This window comes from Oreochromis aureus, linkage group 6 (assembly GCF_013358895.1).
Source record: "Oreochromis aureus strain Israel breed Guangdong linkage group 6, ZZ_aureus, whole genome shotgun sequence".
Taxonomy (NCBI): Eukaryota; Metazoa; Chordata; class Actinopteri; order Cichliformes; family Cichlidae; genus Oreochromis; species Oreochromis aureus.
This window is the reverse complement of record NC_052947.1, coordinates 22,123,914-22,148,279: the sequence shown is the minus strand read 5'-3', so window position 1 is coordinate 22,148,279 and position 24,366 is coordinate 22,123,914.

Sequence of the window (24,366 nt, the reverse complement as noted above, 5' to 3'; positions counted from 1 at the left end):
ATAGACAGTGGATGGGCATGAATCTCCCGTCTGTGGTTGCAGCGTAGATCAGCGCTGCGTCAGGATCCCTGTGAAGGTTGGTTAAGACTCTGAGTTATGGCTCTGGAGAAGTGTTCTCCTGCAGGCAGGGCTTTATGGGGTCACCAACTATGCCGTGGTACTCAGCATACCTGGACACTCACACACATACAGATGTGCCTATCCTGAAGGCATCAGGGGCTCCTTCGGTGATTCAAACCAGATGATTAATGGGCTAATTATCATGCTCTTTCCCCACTAGACACACACACACACACACACAAATACTCACACACACCCTCCATCACCCTCTGTTTGACCCTCTCTTTTTGGTTCACATCCTCTTACTTTCTCCTGCTTTTCACCCACTCAGCTCTTCTATACAAAGTGCCCCCTCCTCCACACACACATCCCACCCTGCCCTTTCGCCCTTACTTACAGTCTTCTACTTGTAATTCAGAGCTAATTAGCTCATTTCAAATCAGAACAAGATCCGTAGAGCTCACTTTAAAAAATCCGTGGCACCAGTCATTCATTGTTTTTACATCACTGGAACAATGTGCAGAGTCTCTACTAACAACAAGCATGTTAAAGAAATCACAGCTGATGACTACTGGCAAGAGTGGCCAGGGCTGGATGACAGTGCTTCACAGTGACATGGAAAAACAATACTGGAGGGTTTTCCCTCCACACAACTGCTGTCAAGTAAGCTCAGAGACAGACAGAGAAACTGATGTAAAAAAGGAGACAAAAAAGGGGAGAAAGTTTGAGACTGGGTCAACTCTGTGCACCCTTGTCACATGTCATTAGTGTACCAGTTTCCCCACTGTAGCCTCGTCTGACACACAAAAAACATCACATGCGGGGCTTATTCGACCCCGGGGGCCACAGAGCGCACATCAAGCAACAAGCCGACACAGGAATAAAACGAATGTGTGTTGCAGGTTGTCAGTTTATTGTGGCAGACTGTCTGTCCACACTTCAGCTGATCCACACTTCAACAATGACACACTCAAGAGACTGCCTGAGTGTCTGAGTTAAACCACATCTACAAGCTTCCTCCACAAAGGTTAGTTAGTATTTTCCTTCTTCAGATTGAGAAAAGGTCTTAATGACTTGTGCGTAGGATGAAAAAGTTTGACATTTTGTCTAAATTACTTTTGTCTGATGAAAGTCTGAGGATAGAAACACTGCTAATAAAGTGAGAAAGCGAGGGATGTCAAGTACTAAAGAATAAAAAGTTGACAAGCAATTAAGGTTGAATATTTCCAGAAGAAATTTTACCAATTATGATCAAAGTTTGAACTCAAAATATTTTGACATTTTTCTTGAAACCTCACATTGCTAGATATTAAAAATAGTCATCAGAGATACAGTCAGGTCCATAAGTCCTTGAACATGTCTTTTTCTTTGTGGGATTTTAAATCAGACAGTCAATATGTGATTGAAATGCAGACTTTCAGCTTTTATTCAAGAGGTTCAACAAAAGTATTGCAAAAACAGTTTAAGAAATACGGACATTTTTATACAAGTTCCTCAATTTTCAGAGGCAAGTAATTCATTTTAAATATAAGGACTGGACATGACAGCATGTAGTCTTGAACCTGTGGTCATCACCACGTTCTGTTTCCTCCCTTGTGATGCTCTTGCAGGCCTTCACTGCAGACGCTTTTGGTTGCTGCTTGTTTGTGGGTCTCTCTGCATTCAGTTTTGTATTTTAATAAGTGAAAAGCACGCTCCGTTGGGTTGAGATCAGGTAAATGATCTGGCCATTGGAGAATATCCCATTCATGATGCGGTATGCCTTGAATCAGGAGATGTTCTTTTTCTTCTCCGTACTTTTCCCATCATTCTGGTACGACTTAATCTTAAGCTCATCTGCCAAAGTAATTTTTTTCAGAACTGCGCTGGCTAGGGCAATAATTATTTTAAAGAACGTACCAGATCATCAGTTTGTCCACTACTAAAGTTTTTGGCATGTTTTCCTTTCCGCCTCCTTCACATGCATCAGCATCTGTTTGGACCTCATATTGAGAATTCCTAAACAGTTAATGCAACACTTTTATTAAACCACTTGCATTAAAGCTGAAAGTTTCCACTTCAATCACATCTTGACTGTTTGACTTAAAATCCACTGTGGTTGTGTGGCCTACATAGGCAAAACTACAAAAATGTGTCCAAAATCCTAACTGGACCTAACTGTATGTATGACTGAATTAAAATGGTCTGTTCAGAGGCACGAATACTTTTAACTTTGGCTGTTTTCAAATGTTTTCTTTGTTTGAAATATTATTTTGCTTTCTGTTACAGTGTTACCTGTTTATTTCAGTTTCAGCTGCCTACTGACTGACTTGGCTTTATTTCTCATGAAGAATATTTCAGTCTAAATAAACGCTTGACTGATTTTAGGTCATTTTCAATATACTGTATAGATGCTATATCTCTGAACCAAAAAGAAAGAAAACACAAAGAAAGCAATTTAACATGATAGGTGTGCATGGGAAAGTAACTCAGTGGATTGATTTTAACCTGCAGGAGATTTAACACTGTATGAATAAAGTAATAAAAACTTTCTGTGCTGAATTTTATCTCTGTCACAGTTGTGTGACTGAGTCTGGTTTCGTTCACAAGAGGGGGTTTTTAGGTCCTTTGCTGTGGAGAGTCTTTGGGCCCTGATGGCGCTAATAGTTTTTCCCCTGAGTCAGACCACATGTGTGTGTCCCTCATGGCTGTTTGTTAACAAAAGCCATTCTGACAGTCTCTGCTCCCCTATATTAATACACACAGCCACACACACATGCATAACTGTGTCATCTGTTGGCGTGTATGAGGCACATTTCAGCAATGTGGCACTGAAAACACAGAGACTGTGTGTGTATGTGAGACAATGTGTGTGTGGTACCCCTGTGGGCAGTTTAGCAGTGCTAAGTAGTATTTTGTAAGTGTTAATAGACCGCTGGCTTCAAAGCACAACGGCACTAATTCTACAAGTTTTTACAGAACATCCTTCTTCCAAAACATGTTCCCTAATTAGGTGTTTGGATGATGAAGTCAACAGATTGTTATTACTGCAGTGGGTGATCGGGCACTTTTTCAAGTTTCCTGTGTTTAGTAGCAATGTCTAGCTTTAATTTACCTTTGATGGCATTTTCACATCATCTAGGAAGTTTGGGACAAGTCCTGTGTAGTCCTCAGCTGGAAAACTGAATGCCAACTTTTACTTCACAAAGAAAGCCTCTGAATGACTCTGTGCATTGACTGCCACGTCATCAGAAGTGGATCAAAACTATTAGTGGAAGTGATTTTGTTTCCAGCACCATGAAAAGCTTTGGCTAACTGCTTAGCTAACTGACCCCAGTGGGCTGATGCTCTCTAGGAATAGTGGTGGTCACACAGAATAAATTGGTTCAGTACTAACTGTGGTGTTACTGTGAAATATAATATTGGGTGCTCTAAATGTGGCAACCTTACAGACACAAAGTCAGCATCACAAATAGCAAGGCGGGCCACTGCCAGACATCATCAATCCAATTTTCCATAGCTCTCTCGCTGTCCACAAACAGCTGTAAACCCTGTCGCTCAGATTTGGAATGCTGGAGTCATTTCTGATCAGGATATGTCCTTCAACGCGCACATTAAACAGATATGTGGGACTGCTTTTTTTTATCTCTTCAACATTCCTAAAATTAGAAACATCGTGTCTCACAAATATGCCGAAAAAATAGACCATGCATTTGTTACTTCTGTTTTATTGGAATTCTTCATTATCGGCTTTTCTAAAAGCTCCCTGAACACCTTCAGTCGATCCAAAAAATTAAAAGAAAATAAAAAGAGACCATATTTCTCCCATATTTGCTTCTCTTCATTGCCTCCCTTTTAAATCCAGAAATTAATTCAATATCCTTGCCTTCACATAGCCTGCCCTGAAAGATCATTCTCCACCATATCCTCAAGACCCTTAACGTACAACTGTGTTCCAATGGAGCACTTCAGTCTTGGGCTGCAGGCTTACTTGTGATTCCTAGAGTTTTTAAAAGTAGAATGGGAGGCAGACCTTTCCTGTGGAACCAACTCCCAGTTTGGATTTGGGAGACAGACACCTTCTCTGTCTTTAAAGAATGGACTCAAAGTGGGTTTGTCTTTCATCTTAGGGTTTTTGCCCTTTAATATAAAGCACCTTGAGGGAACTGTTGTTGTGATTTGAAGCTATATAAAGAAAAGCAACCTGAACTGAATTGAATTAACTAGACACACACAAAGTGGTCCCAGAGTTAGTTCATACATGTTCAACTTAGATCCAACTTACACAGGTCTAGAGCCTGGATGGCAATTGCATGGCAAATTCTGGTTGCTAAGGAAAAATGGGTATTTCCTCAATCAGTTGGTGAGTAGTTGTTGGAGGTTGCTATTAGGCTACTTACTGTTGCTAGCAATATTTCTTTAATTGCTAGCAGTTTGCCGCATTGCCATTAAAGAGAGCGCTCATACTATCTTTTTACTGACTTGCAGTGTTACTTCCCTGTAAGAAGAGTAGTGGACCACACTCATGCTATCCATGTATCCCCACAACATAACAAAGTTACCAGACTTTTCCTTACTTGTACAGTTTTCTCGCTTTATCCGCATCTGCACTCCCTGGTTTCTGAAGAATATGATGATGGATTTCTCATCTATCAAGTCGGTCTTGTGCCTTATCAATCCTTAACTCCAATCTTTTCATCACAAAATGTTTTTTTTTAACACAAATAGTTTTGAAAGTCAAAGACAAACAATGTTGATAATCAGATCAGAAACACATCTCTGTCTTCTCTGTGACGACAGCAGGAATACAAAAGATAGACTGCACAGTTCACACGGCAGGACCTGTGTGTATTTTAACCACCAGGCCAGCAGGATGCTTTTTTTATTCTTCTTCAGTGCGGACAAGATCTGAGAACCAATTGAAAGCTTGCTGACATGTATGGGACGCGTAAATCAAACCACATGACGACAAGATCACAAAAACTTGGCTCATAAAGGTGAGTTATTCGCACAGTCACAGCTACATGAAGTACAGTCACATCAACCCTGATAAATCATGCACCTTAACAGTAAAACATCCAGATTCTCGACCATTTACCGAAACATGATAAAATATAAAATAAAAGGAAACTTAAACTGTGATTAAGAGCAGTGCGTTTAAAAAGCAGAGTTGGGTTTCCTTCCCTGTAGGTTCCAGCCAAGCCAAATCTTGGCCGGGGCCACATAACGTGCTGCACTTCTCTTACTGAAATTGATGCTGACATTTAGGGTTAATACCGCTTGTCACTGTGATTTCTGCAAATATGGCTTCACCACTAAGTGTTCCAGCAGCTGTTTGTCTGTGTGTGTGTGCATGTGTGTCTTTACAGCTTAACCCAGTCATAATGTCCACACCTAGCAAAACTATTCCAGAGTGCTAAATACACAATTATCTGTGTGAAGCCATCCAGAATACAAGAGGAAACACCCACTACCCACACACTGACCCCCACTCAACACCCTATAACCCCCACCCGCTACTCTACCCCTCTAACTCAGCCCTGCAGGCCAGGTCTGTAAGCGCAAGTGTACTCCATCAAGTCAGTGCCAGGATGGGAGGTGAGAAGGCGCTGGGACACTGGAAACCTGCATGGGAAAGTGAAAACGAATCGGCCCTCCTACCCACACACACACACTCAAAAATACACACACTGCTCCGTAGCCATTGTGTGTTAGATGACAGCGAGCCACCTGGCACCCACACGCATGCCATCGCCCAGGTCAGTGGTCAGCTTGGTGACGGCAGACACTGGAGATTAGGGCTGGCCAGATGACGACACCCAGTGAGAAACCCCGTGTGTCTGCCAGGACAGGGAGTGTTTGTGGGAGCTGATTGCTTGGCTTCTTTCTTTATTAGACATAACAGAGCTCAAAAAACAGCACCCATAAAGAGCACTGTAAAGAATATAAGACGTGAATCTCTTCTTTCCTTCTTGTCTGCTCGCTGGCTGGGGGTTACGGGGAGTCTTCCCTTCCTCGTGACTCACTGATGAGTCTGTTTTTGACGAGTAGCTTGCCAGCAGCAAATCTGGGAAATAAGTGCAGGGGTATTCCAGAGTTACAGTTGCACCACCTAGTGATAATTGCAACTTGGCGTGTGATGGTGCTTAATAAACTTTATTTAGGTAAGGAAGTGATATCACGATACTCACTTGATGGCTCATAGGATTTTCTTTTTGGGAGGATGCATGTGTGTGAGGAGGTCACAGCCTTCTACACCCTTGTTTCCTTCATCCTAAACACATTCATGAAACCACACGGCTGACTGGACGGAAACAAACTGTCTTTTAGAAATTATATTTATATACTTTTAATGTGGCTTGGCCTCTTATGTTTACATATATTTGCAGACTGATTTACCTTTCTTTTCATGGAATAATGCGTTGAGGAGGCTGTCAGGGTGGATGGTGGGCTCAAAAAGCTCACATCCTGCCATTGTCTGCGTTAGTTCTAGAAATGAGGCCACTTTGCAAAAGGTCAACATGTCATCCAAACTGAGCATTAAAATGCAGTTTATATCTGCCCTCCACAGTGACACAAACACACAAATGTATTTTGTGTTTATGTGACGCCCCTGTCGTCAGGGCAACATTTTTTGCCGGTGACTTATAAAACCACAACAAGCAGTCAAGAAAAGTTTATTTATATAGTGCATTTCACAGACAAGAGTCACAAAGTGCTTTACAAAACCCAATAGAATCAAGTTAAAACAATACAAAATGAAAAGAATGAAAAACAAAACAACCCAACAATACTATCCATCATCATGGTCCTGGCAGGGCCTCGGCTTGTTTTTCTTCCCTTCTCTCTCTTTGTTCTTTCTTTCTCCATCTCTTGTCTCTTGTTTCTCAGGTGGAGCAGTATGCTGGCTCCTTAGGTTTGCTTACCTCGGGCAGGCCTCCAGTTTCCCAGGCTCTGACTTGCGTGTCATTAGTTCATTTAGCCTGCAATATTTAAAGACCAACTTGAGCCACCACACTTAGGAACATTTAACTGTCCGACACCAGCCTGCCCACTCTCCACCTCCCACCTTTATGCTCTCTCCTGATTCCTCTGGTCTACTTTCTTACCGACCTGCAGTCTGCTACTGTAAAGCAAATAAAAATCCCTGCGAAGCACCTCTACCTCAGGTCTACGAGTCCTGTGCTTGAGTCCAAATTTACTGACATTATGACATTTGCATTTGCAAACCTTCAGGCGCGCAGCCAGCACATAAGGCAGCTCAGGTGTCACAGCTTTAAAAGGTCAATCATCCCGGGTCCCCGAGTGCATGTGTGGGACAGGCAGTTTTGGTAATGTGCTGGGAACGTAACTCATTATATCTTGTTTTCTTTCATTAGATCACAGGAAAGCAACATGGACCGTAAAACAAGGACAGAGCCACAATGTCACCTTCCTTAGTTTTAGGGATCGCCCAATTCATCTTTGTCCACACTGTTTAAAAAAAAATCCTAGAAAAACAGTAATATTCTGTCAGCTGGGGCGCCAAAATAATACCAGAAAATAACAGAAAATAACTTTCTCATAAAAATACGGTTATTTTCAGTAATGACAATACAGTTTGTTGCCCTAATTTTACATGGGATTTTGCCTTTTTCAAGTGCTTTTAAACATTAAATCAGGAACATGTTAATGTGATTAAACAATGAAATTACCTTTAAACGAGGTCAATGAATGTGGCAATATGAATAATAATACTTAAATGTACAGAAATATACAGTTAACAGTTGGTTTAAATAATAATGGATTGGATACCCTGGGACAGAGGCGAGGCTGCCATATCGCACCATCAGCCCATCACCAGTAGGTGAAGTGTCTTGACCAAGGACACAATGACCGAGAGTGTCCAACCAGGGGCTCGAACCAGCAACCTTCTGATTACAAGGCAAACTGCCAACTCTTGAGCCACGATCGCCCTAAATAGCAGTAATAATAATAATTATTTGATGTAAAAAAAAGTTTATGAGAATCATTTTATATATTTTTCCATGGCATTACATTTGAATTTAACAGTTCAATCTTTCAAATAACAGACAAATATTTATGAAATTATGATACATTTGTGAATGTATTTTAACAATCTAAATATGCATATGTACAGATAAATATATTTAAAAAACAAGAAAATTATGTTTTATTACATTACAGTGATTTTACGTTAATTTACATTTGAAATCACAGTCTATTTATGTAAATTTAATGATATTCTAGAAGAACAGAACAAAACTGTAAAATACACAGTAAAATACTTTCATATTAGGATTTTTTTTTACAGTGCAGTTCCAACCAGATACCGATATCTTGGCTGTGGGTATCTCAAAACAACATTTCTAAGTTTGTCAAGAATATGACTTTAATTCAGTTCAAATTTAATTATATAGCACCAATTTATAACAACAGTCACCTCAAGGCATTTTATATTGTAAGGTAAAGACTCTAGAATATTAAGGGGAAAAAAAACAACAATAACACAACCCCAAGCACTCGGCAACAGTGCACTCAAAAAAAATCTGTTGTTGGAGGAACACAATTTAATCATGGCACCTTTTTCCATGCGACTTAACCAAGAACAATAATCCATTTTTGACCAAGTTAAACCAACACATTTGGCATTTGGTGGTTTAATGTAATCAGATTACGTTGGATCAACGTAGTATATTTACATTGACTTGAAGTGATTTCTTGAAGTATGTAAAGTGAAACTTTTTTTAATTCATTGTACACAAGTTAAAAACTTTAGGAAAACACAATGAAATCTTGTTGTTTGAACAACTACTTTGTTAATCAAGGCAATTACTGCTAGTCTTGCTTAATGAACCAATATGGGGGTTAATGATTTCATAGAGACAGACAACCATTTGCACTTACATTCATGGATAATTTAGAATCACCAATTAACCAAACTCTAATTACACACTGCAAACCAGCCAGATTGTGGATTTGAACCCAGGTGCTTCTTGCTGTGAGACAACAGCACTAATCATCACGCCACCAAGCTGTCAATCCAGGCTTGCTGCAGATTACAAGGCTTGATGCAGAAATTTCTGTACGTTTTTGTCCTTGACAGGTTAAACCACAATAAATAGCGATAGCATACATGTGGTGTGGGTGTAGTTGTCTGCCTCTTAAAACTCCAGCGATTTTCCTGCAGTTTGACATCTAATGTGATCTTGTGAATTTCGTGAGTCCAGGCAACTAACCACTCTTACTAGATTGTATCATGTCATCTCAACAAGAACAAATTAAGTTGCTGAATTTCATGCAGATGCTACATGATTTAATTACGTTCACCATAGAAACATGAAATTATTTAGTTCAAATTACAAGTTTGAATCTTGTACATGTAACAACCACCCAATTTCATTTTTTTGAGTGTGGGAAGGAAAATCTCACTTTTAACAGGAAGAAACCTCTGGCAGAACCAGACTGCCATTAGCTGAGTTGTTGTAATTTATTAGTGAAATAATAAATAAAAACAGGCCCAGGATAAATACCATGAAAAAAATTAATTATGTACCAGTGTTATTAATCTAATTTATTTGCACTGATGTTATATGGACCAAAAGTGAGATTAGACTGCAAACTAATGCAAACTGCAAACTCTGTGGCCAAACCCAACAAGAGTGAATATAAACAATGAATCAATGAAAGAAATCATCGTCGTTGCTGGATCTGGGGTGACTGTAGCTCAGGAGGAAGAGCAGGTTGTAAGGTTGGTAGTTCACACTCTGACTGTTCAAGTCTGCATGCCATATATGGGCAAGATAGTAACCCTAAGTTGCTCCCCACTGTGTGCTTCCAAATGTGTGTGAATGTTAGATAGAAAGCACTAAAGCAAAGAAAATAGTGAATGGGTGAATGAGGCATGTTTTATATGTTGAGAGCTCAGGTAGTGTTGAAAAGCGCTATATAAGAACCGGTCCATTTACCATTTTTAGTCATATCAGCTCACTTTGATAACTGTTTAAGTTAAGTAAAAAACTTTGGCAAACACACAAACCGGGGCTGCTTCTGTAGCGGAGTGAAATACCTCCAAACTGTTGGTTTTGCTGCTGCTGCTTTTCTGTGATGACATAAACACAGGGTCAGACCATGGATTGGCTCACTGTCACCAATATCCAATCCAGCTTTTTGGGTCAAAATCAAACTGATATCCGACTCAAATATCCCTCCTTGATTTGTGGAATCCCATTTTAGGTGTTGACTGCGGCTTTATGACCACCGCCATCATGTTTTTTTTAAGCCAGAGGTGCTCATATTTCGACAAAATGACATACAAATAAAATAAGAGAATTTCACTCGCCTCTCACCCCATGATAGCTGGGAAAGGCTCCAGCCAGAAAATGGATGGATAGATGGATGGAATTTCACTCACCAAAGCTGGAGCACCAACATGTTATAATGGGTATAGCTTTCCTCCTGTCAGTAAAAGCTGCCCCGCCCCTTTCATTGCAAAAACCTTAAGTCTCAATTAAAATCATTTAAATGAAAGTTCTCGTGAAGATCACGAAGAGACCAAATCATTTTTTGTACTAGGCTGTGAACACATGCATCGACTCTTTTGGAGCTTCAGGACCTGAAGTTTTTGGCATTGGTTTCATCGCTACATACAAAGCAAAAGAAATGCACTTCACCTTCACTGAAGATCAAATGGATACATTCAGCATTACTGTTTTTGGACATGTGAGATATTCGCTAATATTTCCTCATTATCTCAATTTAGAAAACATAAGGCAGACAGTAAATTGGCTGCAGAAAAACATAATTTCTTGGAGGAATGACTGCAAATGCACCCATCGGTGTGCTTTTATACCCTCACAGCCTTCTTCTTTTTTAATGTCTTCCTTTGATCAAGCTGACATTTGAAAGGGGTGCATGAGAGTTTTGTGGCTAGACACAGAGGGCTTGCGGTGGCATGGTGGCCCGTGTTGTTTTTATTTGGTTTGAGGTTGATGTTCACTTTGACGGTCTGCACTCGACTAACTAGATGCAGACCTGCAGGCAGGGAAATAATTCGAATTTTCCAACGTTGAGCAGCTGTGGGCATGTAGCCACATACTGGGAACGTTTCTGTACTGTGTATGTACACACACATGCATATCAGCAAGCTAAAATATAAGAGAAGGCAAACTGTACAAACTGAAACAGATGAAAGTATGTGCACACACACAGACACACACACACACTGAGAACACCCAACAAGTTCAGAGGCATCAAGCTGGAATGGGCTGCAACTGAATAATAGAGGCCAAAGAGATGCAGACACACACATTTCTGATATTATTTTAGCATTGGACATAATCAACCAACAAACTCTAGAGTTAATTTAGCTGACAAATACCCATACATCACATCCAAATACTCAGACGTCGGTCTGACACATGACACTGTGCGACTGAAATACAACAGACAAGGTATTCTTTTAATATTTCTTTAAAGCTGCATTCTTTATTTAATGGTGCCTTATTACACATATTGTCTCTGTTACAGCTTAACTTTTGGCAGTCTGTGTGTGTCCATGTGTGTGCGTGCATGCGTGCATGTGTATGCATGAATCTCGTCATTGTAATAGTTTAACAGCTGGCTCATTGTCCGAGTGTACGCACACATATGAAATCCTCATCAGGCTCAACCACATCAATTCGACCCAAGTATTACCTCAAATCATTCTGTCCATTTTGAGGTTTGCCTGTGTGTATGTATCAGTGTGTGTTTCTGTCGCCACTGGCTTCTTCTCTCTTTTTTATGAAGGCAGTGACAGAATGTGTGCCTTTCCCTCACACGGGGTCATGCCTAAAAATAAATAAGTGCATTTCAAACGCAGGCCAAAGGAGGCTAACTGACACTGAAGGACGGTTTGTGTTAGTGGTTCAAATACATGACAGTGTTCAACATTTTCAGCTTTTCTCTGAAACAAATTTCTTCTTACTCAAAATAAGTTACAAAATGAGAAAATTGATTTTAATTTTCTAATAAATAAGGTCTATCAAGTGAGGAAAAAAGGAAAAGCAATTTTGCAAAAGCCCCAAATTTTTGTAAAGAAGCAAGATATGTTGGGTTCTTTTAACATAATTTTTAAACAATTTCAGGGGAGTACAAGGTACAAACTCAAAAGAATGAGATATTGAGCTAGTTGTTCCAAGGTATTTGACCCCACAGTCAGACTATACACTAAGTCAGGCTAGAGCTATGGAGTTTTACATTTTAATCTCAAACCCAATTTGTCTTATCACAAATACATAAACAACATACATAAACAACATAAAACTAAATGTGTACCACCAGCAATTAAAATGCAAAACAAAAGCAGCTCCCTAAATCAGTGCCTGACTACTAGAATGAACACACGAAGGAGCAATGGTTGTGAACTGACCAATAGAAGCTAGACAAGGGACGCGTGAGGGTTGTTTGGCCAGGTTGGATATATTGCGATCAATCGAGAATTCAGTCCTGAGTCTGTAGGTACAGACTCCAGTCATAACTTACTGGACAGAAACACATGTTATCTCCTTGCACAGTCATGGCGAAACTTGCTTTTTATTCAAAACATCACAGGGGAAAAAAGGGAAACATCTCGTAACTTTGCTACAAGTTTTATTCACATCCATCATGCAGGTACTTGGCATTAATAAAGATTAATTAACAGGAATGTAGCATAATGTCAAGGTGTCCTGTTCATTTAATATTGTTAGGTTTCAGTTCAGTGGATGGTGGTCGCTGCCAGGGCTGCCTTTGTTACCCATTCTGTTAATATTTATCGGCAGATTTACCCAAACAGAACTGAGGAGGGAAAGGTATCGAGTTCGGTGATCTGAGGATCTCATCACTGTATTTTGCAGATGATGTGGTTCTATTTGCTTGAACAAGTCATGACCCAGTTTGTACTGGGGTAGTTTGCAGCTGAAGGTGAAGCCTCCAAATCTGAGGCCATGGTTCTCAGCTGGAAGAAGGTGAAGTGTCCACTCTGAGTTTGGAACAACTGGCTGCTCAAGTGGAGGCGTGAGGGAAGAGTGAAGCAGGAGACTGACAGACAGACTGGCATTTCGTCTGCAGTAATGTGAGTACATTTACTCTTGATGGCAGATGGTTGGCCTTCCCTGACTGGTTTTGCTGGAGGAAAAAGGGAGTTTTTCCTTCCCACTGTCACCTAGTGCTTGCTCACAGGGGGTTGACTGTTTGTTGGGGTTTTCTCTGTATTAATGTAGGGTCTTTACCTTACAATATAAAGCACCTTGATGTCACTGCTGTTGTGATTTGGCAAAAAAAAAAAAAATCTGATTCTGGATACAAGTGGAAAAAATGAGATTCCTCTAAATAGTGGCTTAGGTCTTGCTCAGAGACTCAGTGTAGACCAAATACGAAGCTACTCCTACATATCAAAAGGAGCCACATGAGGTGGTTTGCACATCTGACCAGGAGGCCTGTGCAGTGCCTAGGTGAGGTGTTTCAGGCATGTCCTACCAGGAGAAAACCCCGGGGCAGACCTGGCTGGGAATGGGAATGTCCCCGCAAAAGTAATGAAAAAGGCAGCCAAAGAGAGGGAGGTCTGCCCCACCACCCAGACTCAAATAAGCAGCAAAAACTGGATGGATGGATGGAACAATTCCTTTAAAAAAAAAAAAAAAAAACTTTAAAAATAAACATTTTTGAACCATAAGCAGTGCCATGAGGTGTTTTACTTTTCTCTCAGCTGTACAACATCTGGAACACGAACACAGACTGAAGTTTAAATGAAGCTCACTTTCCATCACCTCCCTCTCAGTCTGTCGTCGAGGAGAGCTGCAGCAAAAGGCATGATGTAAAAAAAAATCTTGTCCCTGAAACATCTCCCTGTTCCTGTATTTGCCTGGTTAAAAAAACAAAACAAAAAAACCCACTACATTTATCTTAAAATATTCACAGGCGAATATTTGGTTACATGGTTTGTAACGTAAAAAAAAAAAAGAGGAAGATAAATAGCTGCCAACAAGCTGATGTTAGTGCTGTGTAACCTCTGAAAGCTTGCGCTCCTTTATGCAAACAGTTTATGCAGGCGAGGTGGCTCATAAATCACAAGTTTTCTGAGAATCACATTGGAAAAACATCTTTCTGTCATTAACTGCATGCTCCCAGTTTGTCAAGTTGTGTTCTGGTAGTTTAAACAAAGTTTTAAATTTAGGCCATGCTAATGACCATATTTTTGTTTCCCACGAATGTAAAGAAGGCAGCATCACAGAAGATGTGACATAGCTGTTCTGGGGATGTTAGAAACGCCATGTCTGCTTAATTAACAAGAACATCTGAATGTGAACACTGGCCTTAATGGCAAGTCTCATTATATGCTGCCTGCACGGCCCTTTCTGGTCACATTCATCCTCTCGCTCTCTGCCGCTGCTACTAGAAATAGCACACAAACTAAGCTCGTGGAAATGCCACCAGCGACAGCTTATGACAAAGCTGAGACTACAAGAAGCTATTAGCGAGCTTGCCAAAGAGTCATTAGTGAACAGCAAAGTTTTAACTAAATATGAACGGACAGAAGCAATCTGCTGTAACTGTAAAACTGTGTTTCTTGTTGTTTTAGTTGGTCTAAACGTTCCTGGAAAGCGAGAACACGGAAAATTTGAGCTGATATTTCGGTGTCAGGTCAAATATGATCGAACCAGAGGGAGAAAAATGCTTCAGCAGGTAGTAGATGAGAAAGTAAATACGGTTGTGTGTGTGTGTGTGTGTGTTTGAAAGAGTTATTGGTGCCACGTGTGGAAAAACTGCTGGCGGTTTTGTCACAAAGCGTGTGAAGCATCACATCATGGCGACACATCTCTGTGACAGCTCCCAGCCTAAATGCCGCAGCTGGACTTTGACTGTGATAACTAGTGACAAGGAGAGCGAGAGGAAAAGGGAAGGAATGGGTAGGACACTTGTAGATAGCAGCTTTAGGCCTGACTTCATGGCTTTACAAAGCCCTTTGAGCAAGAGCCTCTAACAATACAACTGTACAGAAAAAAGAAAAGTCCATGCAATTTACATCTGCTGCCTGCCTGCTTTCAAAATTCAGTGTGACTCCAGTCTTGAGTAAATTCTACTATTTAAAGGCAGCAGATATGGATTTATTGAATATTTATCCCGGTTTTATATCCATATGAGCACCTGCGACCTTTTCCTTTGATGTCGGTCTGTCTCCATTTACTGTCCTAATAAAGTGTTCTGGGTTGTATTCACCTTTTAAAGAAACTCCAATAAAACACGTACATGCACTTCGGTGGCACGGAGAATGAGTACGTAACAGGCTTCAGAGAAGGTCTCTCTTTCCAGGTTATGAAGCAAGATAGTCTCATTGTTCATCTTTACAGCTGTCAGTTAGCAGGCGCAGCCCAGTGCGTGCGTCAGCCTTTTCTTTAATAGGGAACACAGCCTCTCTGCACAGCCATTGATTTACCTCCTCCGCCCTCACTATCTCTACTTGCACCCAGAGTTTTGATCAGCACACGCTGGATAAAATTTGCCCTGGCTGTGTATACATGTGTGTAATTGAAAACGAAGGCGAGAATGAAAAATCAAAAAAACAACACACACGCACGAACGCGGCGGTGTGTGTTGTGCACACTTGCTTGCTTATACCTTGATGCATTTGTGCGTCTGCATCCATTCGGAGTGCAGTCGTAAATTGAGCGGCTGTATTGTATCCTGTGAACAAAAGAGGCCCATTTGTATAAATTTGGCTTGCAGAGGAGTTGGCTCTAAAATGTGCCCCTAGCGTAGAAGATTTGATTACACGGGTATCTGTTGCTCTGCCTCAGTGGATAAAACAGGCCTCCATCAACAGAAGAAGTCAACGTGCCCCTGAAAACACTTCAAACAAAATACAGTCTTAAGGTACCTGTTTGTGTCTTAGATGCGTTTGGCTTAACATGCTTTTGTTCAACAGAAAGGCTTTTCCTTCTACACTTCAGTTTTTACTTTCATCTTTTTAAAATTTATTTAATAGAAAAAATATTGTACACATAAATATACATCGATTAGTGTGTAAGTACATTTTCCAACTAATCGACGCATTCTCGTAAACTTTAAATTAATCCAGTAAAAATACATTGGAGTTTGCACCACCATCTTGAATTGCCCATTTGCCTAATCACATTTTATGCGCGTGGCTAAGGACCGGCTAAATACATAGTACACCAAAGATGGAGGAGAAGAAGAGGACTCGTAGGCATTGGCATGCTGTGTAGGCAAATTTGAATTAGGGGACATGAAACGCTACACATATAAAGACTAATTTACACCATTGAGCCCTGCTCTTAAAAACTGATATAGATGTAACTCTGTCTGTGGAAATGGATTTAAGAAAGAAGTGCTTAAAGTTTTAACATGTTTAGCGCCATTTTCTGTCAGTGCCAAACATTCTCACACGCTCCACACTGTTCTTACAAACGCCAACATTTTCTGTTTGAGTGCAGCTAGCCAAACAGCAAACAGCCAATTACTGCTAAAGAGACAAACAGTGAAAGTGGACAGTATATCCTCGGTTTCTGAACAAAAAACTCCAGAGGCAGCACAAATGTGATCCCTTTAAACTGATTTTTGGGTTTAGTGTCCTTGTTTTCCTCTGGCTAGCTAACATAGACTAATGTAAATCTATTAGCCACAACCACGTGACGTCAAGTTCTGTAGTGACAGAAGATAAAAAAGATAAACATGTTTTTAAAATTTTAACTTCAACACTTATTTCTCAAATCCAGCTTTACAGAGAGTGTTTTTTAGAGCAGGGTTCAGTGGCGTAAATTAGTCTTTATATGTGTAGCGTTTCACTTCCCCTTTAATAGCTGCACCTTCACACTTCTTCTTTTTCTTCACCAAAGAAGCAAAAGCACGAAGGAACAAGAAGAAAGGAGCTGCGGAGAGAGAAGGATTGACCCAGAGGTCGCCTGTTTTCTGCTCAACCAATAATTCTAAACCTAACAGTCTAAATTATGTGCATAATGCGACAGCTAGTTTTACTAGTAGCTATACAGTACCATTAAAAAGGTCACACTCACTGAAGATCAGCAAATCAAATGTATTTGATTAGGAGCACCTGGCAGGTAGTTAATGTCTATGGAATCATGAAAAGTGTCATTAGTTTTTTACAGCACTGCAGAGTGCTTTCTACAGTCTAACAACTGCTCATGCAACAAACACGCAAATATACACCAGTGATTTTACTGTCCAGGCGAAGAAGCCACTTAACATGACGTGTACTTCAGCTATATAAAACTCAGTAGTTTAAATTAAGCTGGTTTATTTTACACCATTAACTCTGCTAACTTTGGGATATTGGAATATAATCACAAACAAAAAAAGTCAGATTCCATGAAGCTTCACTAACAATCATTAAGCCAAATCTATTATTCTTAATCAGAGAACAATTTCTGTACCACCCTACCGCATCTAGCATTCACCTCCTCCAGTTTTAACAACCATGTGTCAGTCTGCTTTAAAAAGAAGCATCAAATTTAACCAGGCTATGGTCAAAAGAACTCATAACTGTTCCTCATCTCCTTTAGTGTTCTAAGTAGAAGAAGGTTAATTTATTGTCTAGTGAGCATGAGTCGGCCTTAATTTCATGAGTCGGTGTGTGGCTGGCAGAGTGTGGACCCAACTGCAGATCACAAAGAAGCCAGAACTCAAAAAGCCTTCACTGCTTAAGTTCAGGGAGTGAAATACAAGAACTCTGACTGAACAGGAACCAAGAACTTACTGTACTAGTTACAATACCAAACACACACAGCACACACATGAGGAAACGTTTGACGACAGCATGACAAGGAACAAGAGCAAAGAGAAGACACCAAAATCCAATAACGAACTAAGGGAAGCAAAGCAGAACATAATGCACACTGGACAAGACTATCAAAATAAGATGGTAAACAAACACAGAGACTTGACTGACAGAGGACACAAGACTCACCTGACACAACTAACAGGCAGACCAGACAACCACATAGAGAGAGAGACACGAAGACATGACAAAAGATGATAACCAGATGTTACCAAACTAAGAAGATGGGTCAGAATATCAACAGAAACTAGAGACTGGAAAACATGACATGAAACAAGAACAGTTTTTTTTTTTTTTGCATCAGGTCCACATCCACATGTTGGTGCTGGTAGAGTCATATGGGCGGATAACATTAAAAAAAATATGTGGAACAACCAGTAACGTGAGCTACTCTTGTTCATGTTTGTGCTACTTGTATAGCATCTGCTGGACAGCTTTACCATTCAGATAACTTTTCAACCATGGACAGTGAAGAGAGAAGCCATTAAAACTGATAGAAAGACATGCAGGGAATGACCTAAGGGCAGTCTCTCCACTGGCCTTACAGTATATGAGTTGCCTAATAAGCCCAGTGTCAGCAGTTAACCTAAATCATCATTTTGGAGGACTGTATGCAAATGAAATTCCATACCCTCTGTGCCGATTTTCCCATAATCCTTCTCTTTAAATACGCAAAGAGCTGCACAAACCGACAGAACCATGAATTTCTGTTGAAGTTGGAGGCGGAGCCAGAGATGGTGAGAAGCTGACTGACCCCCAGCGTCTGTAAGTCTGAGGGGAGCGAAGCGAGTCCTGACTATAACACTAGCAGCTCTCCTGCTGACTTATAATCTGAGCCTCTGAGCACACATGAGGAAATGCTTTCACTAACAATTTATTTCAGCCGCAGAAAAGGAAGAACAATTATCAACAAACTGTCCTATATTCATATGTACACAGTAAAAATGAAAATAAAGAGAATGTAAACATACCTAAGTTCAGTGGTTTGTTTTCCAGCTCATGTACTGGCCCAGACCCTCCAGACATCCCCTCCCATGTCTCCCTCTCTGCTTTCTTAGTAAATAAAAAACATTACAACTCAGTGGACTTCTCACTCAATTTATGGAAAACATATGTTTGTTCACTCTTCCACGCTCACATCTTGGCTTGCAATTTTCCCTTTTGAAATAATGAATATGTTTTTAATCGACTCATTTTTCTCGTCAGCCGCTCATCCTGTGATATCTCTTCCCCTTTCGCTCCCGTCGTCGGGTCCAGCCGCTTCCAGGACCAAGTTTTCTATCTGTGGTTGAAATTTAATATCTATCAGGAGAGTACACTTGCTGGCCAAATGCTGGGCCTCTACACACACACACACACACACACACACACACACGCTGGCACATATCCACTTAAATCAGCACAACCAAGTTCACAAGGAGGTTTTTACACATACGCCGGCAGCCCACCTGCATCTTCTTCAGTCTAACTCCCCCCACGCAAAAAAAGCCCAAACCTCTCTATGTTTCAACTGCAACTACTACTTTCCTCTTCACTTTCTTACTTTCAACAATCCAAAGCTCAAAGAGCATTTTTTTGGATGCTGATGAAACGAGACATTAATCCACAGGAGGAAGACGTACAGTGTCTGATACTGTGGAAAGGATTTGTAATGGTAATCTATGCATCTGATGTAATTTATTGATGTGTTGAGGTTGCACAGAGACTGTGTGTGTGTGTGTGTGTGTGTGTGTGTGTGTGTGTGTGTGTGTGTGTGTGTGTGTGTGTGTGTGTGTGTGTGTGTGTGTGTGTGTGATTTTTTTGGCTCAATGAAACTCAGCTCCATTATCTCCACCTGTTGATCGTCACCCTTATTACGCTATAACAACAAGAAATCCTCCCATTTATACTGGCCCATGGTACTGCTCACAGGAGGTTATGGTTCTGACATACACTGAAAAAATATACCATAGCCTGTGTGTGTGTGTGTGTGTGTGTGTGTGTGTGTGTGCCAGAAAGAAACACAGTAGAAACCGAGGCGTGTTCATGTTGGCTGTGGTATTGTTCTTGGAAGGTGCCAATCAAATACTGCATATTGCAAACATGATCTGGATCCAAACCATCACACACACACACACAGAGATCTGCTTTCTATCTTCAGTCTAGTGTGTGTGTGTGTGTGTGTGTGTGTGTGTGTGTGTGTGTGCTGTAGATGGAAAAAAAAACTCCTGCCGATGATGGGATGAGATGTGGAGATAGTTTTAAATTCCTGGTTTAAAATGACATCTTATTTATGGCCACTTAACTACTTTGACATGATTGGAATGCATTCAGGCAAATGTGTGTGTGTGTATTATGCCTGTGCCTGTTTGTGTGTGTATGTGTGGTCATCCGTGATTGCTTTTGGTAGCATTATTAACCTCACCGGTCAGGAATAGCAAATGAAATGTCAAACATCATATCAGTTAGGAGGAAGATACTCCCTCTTCGTGTCGCACACTCGTACACACACAGCCTCTTCACGACTAAAGAAATTGACATCCTCCATATACAGGACGTATACCATGCAGCATTCTGATGGTCTGAATATGAAATGAAATGACAATTCCAACATGATCCCAGACTCAAACTCAATAGATTGATATGTAAATGCAGGCAAATGAATCTCATCCCAGAAAGCTGACCTCACCTGGCTGCTCCACGCCGTCAATCAGCAGCCTCATCAGCCGAAACACGGGAGCAATCGCACTGCATATGCAACTCTGCGGATTAGGCCTGAACCCTGCAGCTATCATTACTGAGCTCTGATACTGTCATTACAGTATCTTTCCCACTTTGTGGCTTCCCCTTCTGTCCTCTGGCCTGAGGAAAGAATGTAAAATCGCTTTCCAGAGCAAGAAAAACAGAGGTTTTCTCACAGGGCGTGGAGCTGGAAGACCTTCAAAAACCAGTGCTGCATGCTCGCTGCAGTCACAGCTATCATGAAAAATATTCCTGCCCACGGTGTGGCAAATCAGTGGAAAATTACACTTCCTATTGTCCCTGATTTTGAGGAAATATTTGATTAGAGATTGTTCTTCTCAGATTTGACTGCTGTCATCATACAGCTGCGGAAGTGAGACAATTGTCTGGCAAAATTTCACGCTATCAGTATCACTGATAGGTAATTGCAGGTGCAAGACCAACTATGAGATGCTTAGACCAGCATCACGCACAAAAGGATCATCATTCGGAGAAATCAGGTTAGGTTTTAAAGTGGCTCGAAGTTTCAAGTTTTGACGTCTCAAAGACAACTTCTTATATTATATATAAGTTTCATTGTCATTATTCATTACAAGTTTTTAAATTTTGAATTTCTCAGAAAATCTGAGTTAACAGTGTGCAACTGTTTATCTGCTGAATACAAGCTTTGAGTGTTTTATTGCCTGAGGCTCATGCTTTAAGCAGTTCAAGTTCTCTGGCATTTCCTCTCCTGTCTCCCGCTCTGCTTTTGACTAGATTGGGTTCATCATACTGAGAGTTACAGCAAAACAAACAAATAAACAAGACAGTTTGGTACTGCTGAACTGCCCGATGAAAATTTGCAGTTTTCTGCATATTTCCCTTGCAAAGTTAGTTTTGTAAATGTCTTCAAGTTGTCACATTAAACTTGTTCTGTGATAAATTTCCAGAGTTGGTAAATCCAGCCCTGTGCAGTGGTATCATAAATCACTGTGCAGCGTTTTGGTACGTAATAAGCTTAAAACTCCTTCTTTTTATTAAATTGTCTGGACTTCCTGGATTATATTTCATTGTCTTACTGGCATAGGCTATCGTCAGCGAGGACGTCTACAACAGCTTTAAAAACATTATGAGGAGCAGAATTTCAGTGGCTGTTTTGAGCTGACAGACTGCTTTAATTCTTCATGGTGTCGCAAACATTCCCCAGAGATTTTGGTGCATATTGACGTGATAGCATCATAAAGTTGCTGCAGATTTGTCAGCTCCACATCAATGATGTGAATCCCCCATTCCTCCAAAGTGCTCTGTTGGTGAAATGTGACTGTCGAGTCCATTTGAGTGCAGTGAACTCACTGTCATGTTCAAAAACCCAGTTTGAGATAATGTTAGGCTTTATGACACATTGCATTTTTCCGTTGGAAGCACCCGTCTGAAAATTGGAAATCTTTTGTCATAAAGAAATGGACGTGTTCAGCAACAATGCTCAAGTAAGCCGTGGCATTCAAATGATGGCCCAAAATGTGTCAAGAAAATATCCACCACACCATTAAACCACCACCACCACTGGTCTGAACCATTGATACAAAGCAGGATGGATCCACAATTTGATGTTTACACTAGATTCTGAAACTAGAGATGGTTGTGTGGGAAAATCCCAGTAGATCAGCAGTTTCTGAAATACTCAGACCAACCCTTCTGGCATCAACAACCATGACAAGTTCAAATTCATTTACATCAAACTTTGTTCCCCCATTCTGATGCTCGGTTTGAACTTCAGCAGATGGTCTTGATCATGCTTTGAGTTGCTGCCATGTGATTGGCTGATTAGATAGCTGCACGCAGGCAACTGAACAGGTGTATCTAATGAAGTGGTCAGTTACTCTATGTTTTACTGTTGAATGGGTTTACCATCACACATTAGCTGAGAAGCTAACAAAAGCTAATTATCAGTGATCGAGGACGCCCGCAGGTAAAAAGACTCATCATGTGTTGGCACTAAGGGTGCGTTCACGCTAGGTATGGTTGCTGTGTACGATACCCAAACACAACAATCCCCACATCCCCGCTGGCCTGCACTCACACTGTGCTTAACGATCCAGGCCCAAGTATGTGTCAGTTCTTCTCATCATCTCAGCTCCTTTCTCATGTCTGTTCTCTTTCACGCACACACGTCAGAAAACTGCGCATTATCATTTCATTTGGTCATTTAACTGGGGCTGTTTTTGAAGTGGTGGCATGCTGTCCTCTTGCACTAAGTATAGATTTGTTAATTAATTAGTACAGCTGTCAGCGAGCGAGCGTTGGCGTACTTTGGCAGTGTCAGCAATCACACTACTCAAACAAACTGGACTTTCGGGGTCAAATGGGTTTGGGTACGGTACGGATTGCCTTGTGTGGGTGCAACCTGAGGCTATTGATGGTCAGTGCAGTCTGTTTCATTGGCAGTAGTTGACGGGTAAATAAGAGACAAAACTCTAAAATGATTTTTTTTGCACTGAGGTAGAAAAGTGTACAATTACTAGTTTGCCAGGGTGGCAACCAGGAATGTTGGTTTATGGCCTGTATCCCTATCCAAACTAAAACGATTAGCCAAATAAGAAGACTAGAGGTAAAAGAATCGAGGCTGCTTCACTTGAGGGTGGTAAGGGATGGTGAATGTACCAAAAATATTTTGAAGGAGGTGATATATTTCTCTTCTGAAAGTGGCACAGATGAGTATAGCTCACATTCAGTGGCCTTAAATCCTTGAGAACATGCACCTTGGTCTGCTGACCCAAAGCTGGCCCCTGTGATCCCTGAGATACTTTTGGTGAACCGGAGGTTTGGAATCAGGCCATAGAGAGCATGAAATAGGCTTTTATCCTAATCACAGCCTCCAGTCTTTTGTGGAAGCCACTGCCGAAAATCCCCACCCCGCATCCTGTGCGGTACTGCCGCTGGATCCTCCACAGACGTTCTTCTGAGAGTCTGAGAAGAGGAACAATAACGGAACATGACGAAGGCTCGGAAACTGCAAAGAATCGCAAGTGACGGGCTCCTATCGGTGCACTTTTGAGTCGGGAGTGCTGAGTTCACGCCGAGTGAAACCAACTGTAAGAGGAACTGCGAGAACAGGCTCTGCTTCATCTGGATTCATCTCAGCTGCTAGATTACTGGCAGGTGTTTACACAAGACTGCAGTTCAGAAACGTTACACGCCTTCCTCCTTCTGTGTGTGTGTATTTAAGGAGTATGTTATGCATGTGTGGCGTATGTGTGTCCCTGTATTGCTGAACGTCAAATCAGATTAAACGTGGGGAGAGGGGTTGGGGGGATTGAGCTGCGAGCGCTCAGCTACGCTCGCTTTACTCCAAGGTATGTGAGAGCGTGAGTGTGTGCATTGGGGGTGGGTGGCTTGATTTGGAGTTGTTGGCTCGAAGGTATTTTACCTAAAGGGGCTTGTGCACAAGTTGCTGTATGTATACATTGTGGTATGTATGTGTGTGCGCTTACATGCACGTGTGTGTGTGTGTGTGTGTGTTTTACTAAACCAAAAGCCCACCTGCTGATAGGCCTGATAAGAGGCCCTTGCAGCTCCGTCTTGTGTTACATCCACAAGTTGGACACGACTGCGACATCATCACAGTGACTGCGATTAAAATATCAAGTTGTTCAGTGGTTTATCTTTTTGAAGGGGCTGTGAGGGTTGTTGGGTAATAAGAAAATAATTTAATGCTGATGTGTCTGTAAAAAACGTCAGCGTCCCGTGCGGATTTCCACAGCGAAAGCTGTTGTTGAGCACTAGTTTGAGAT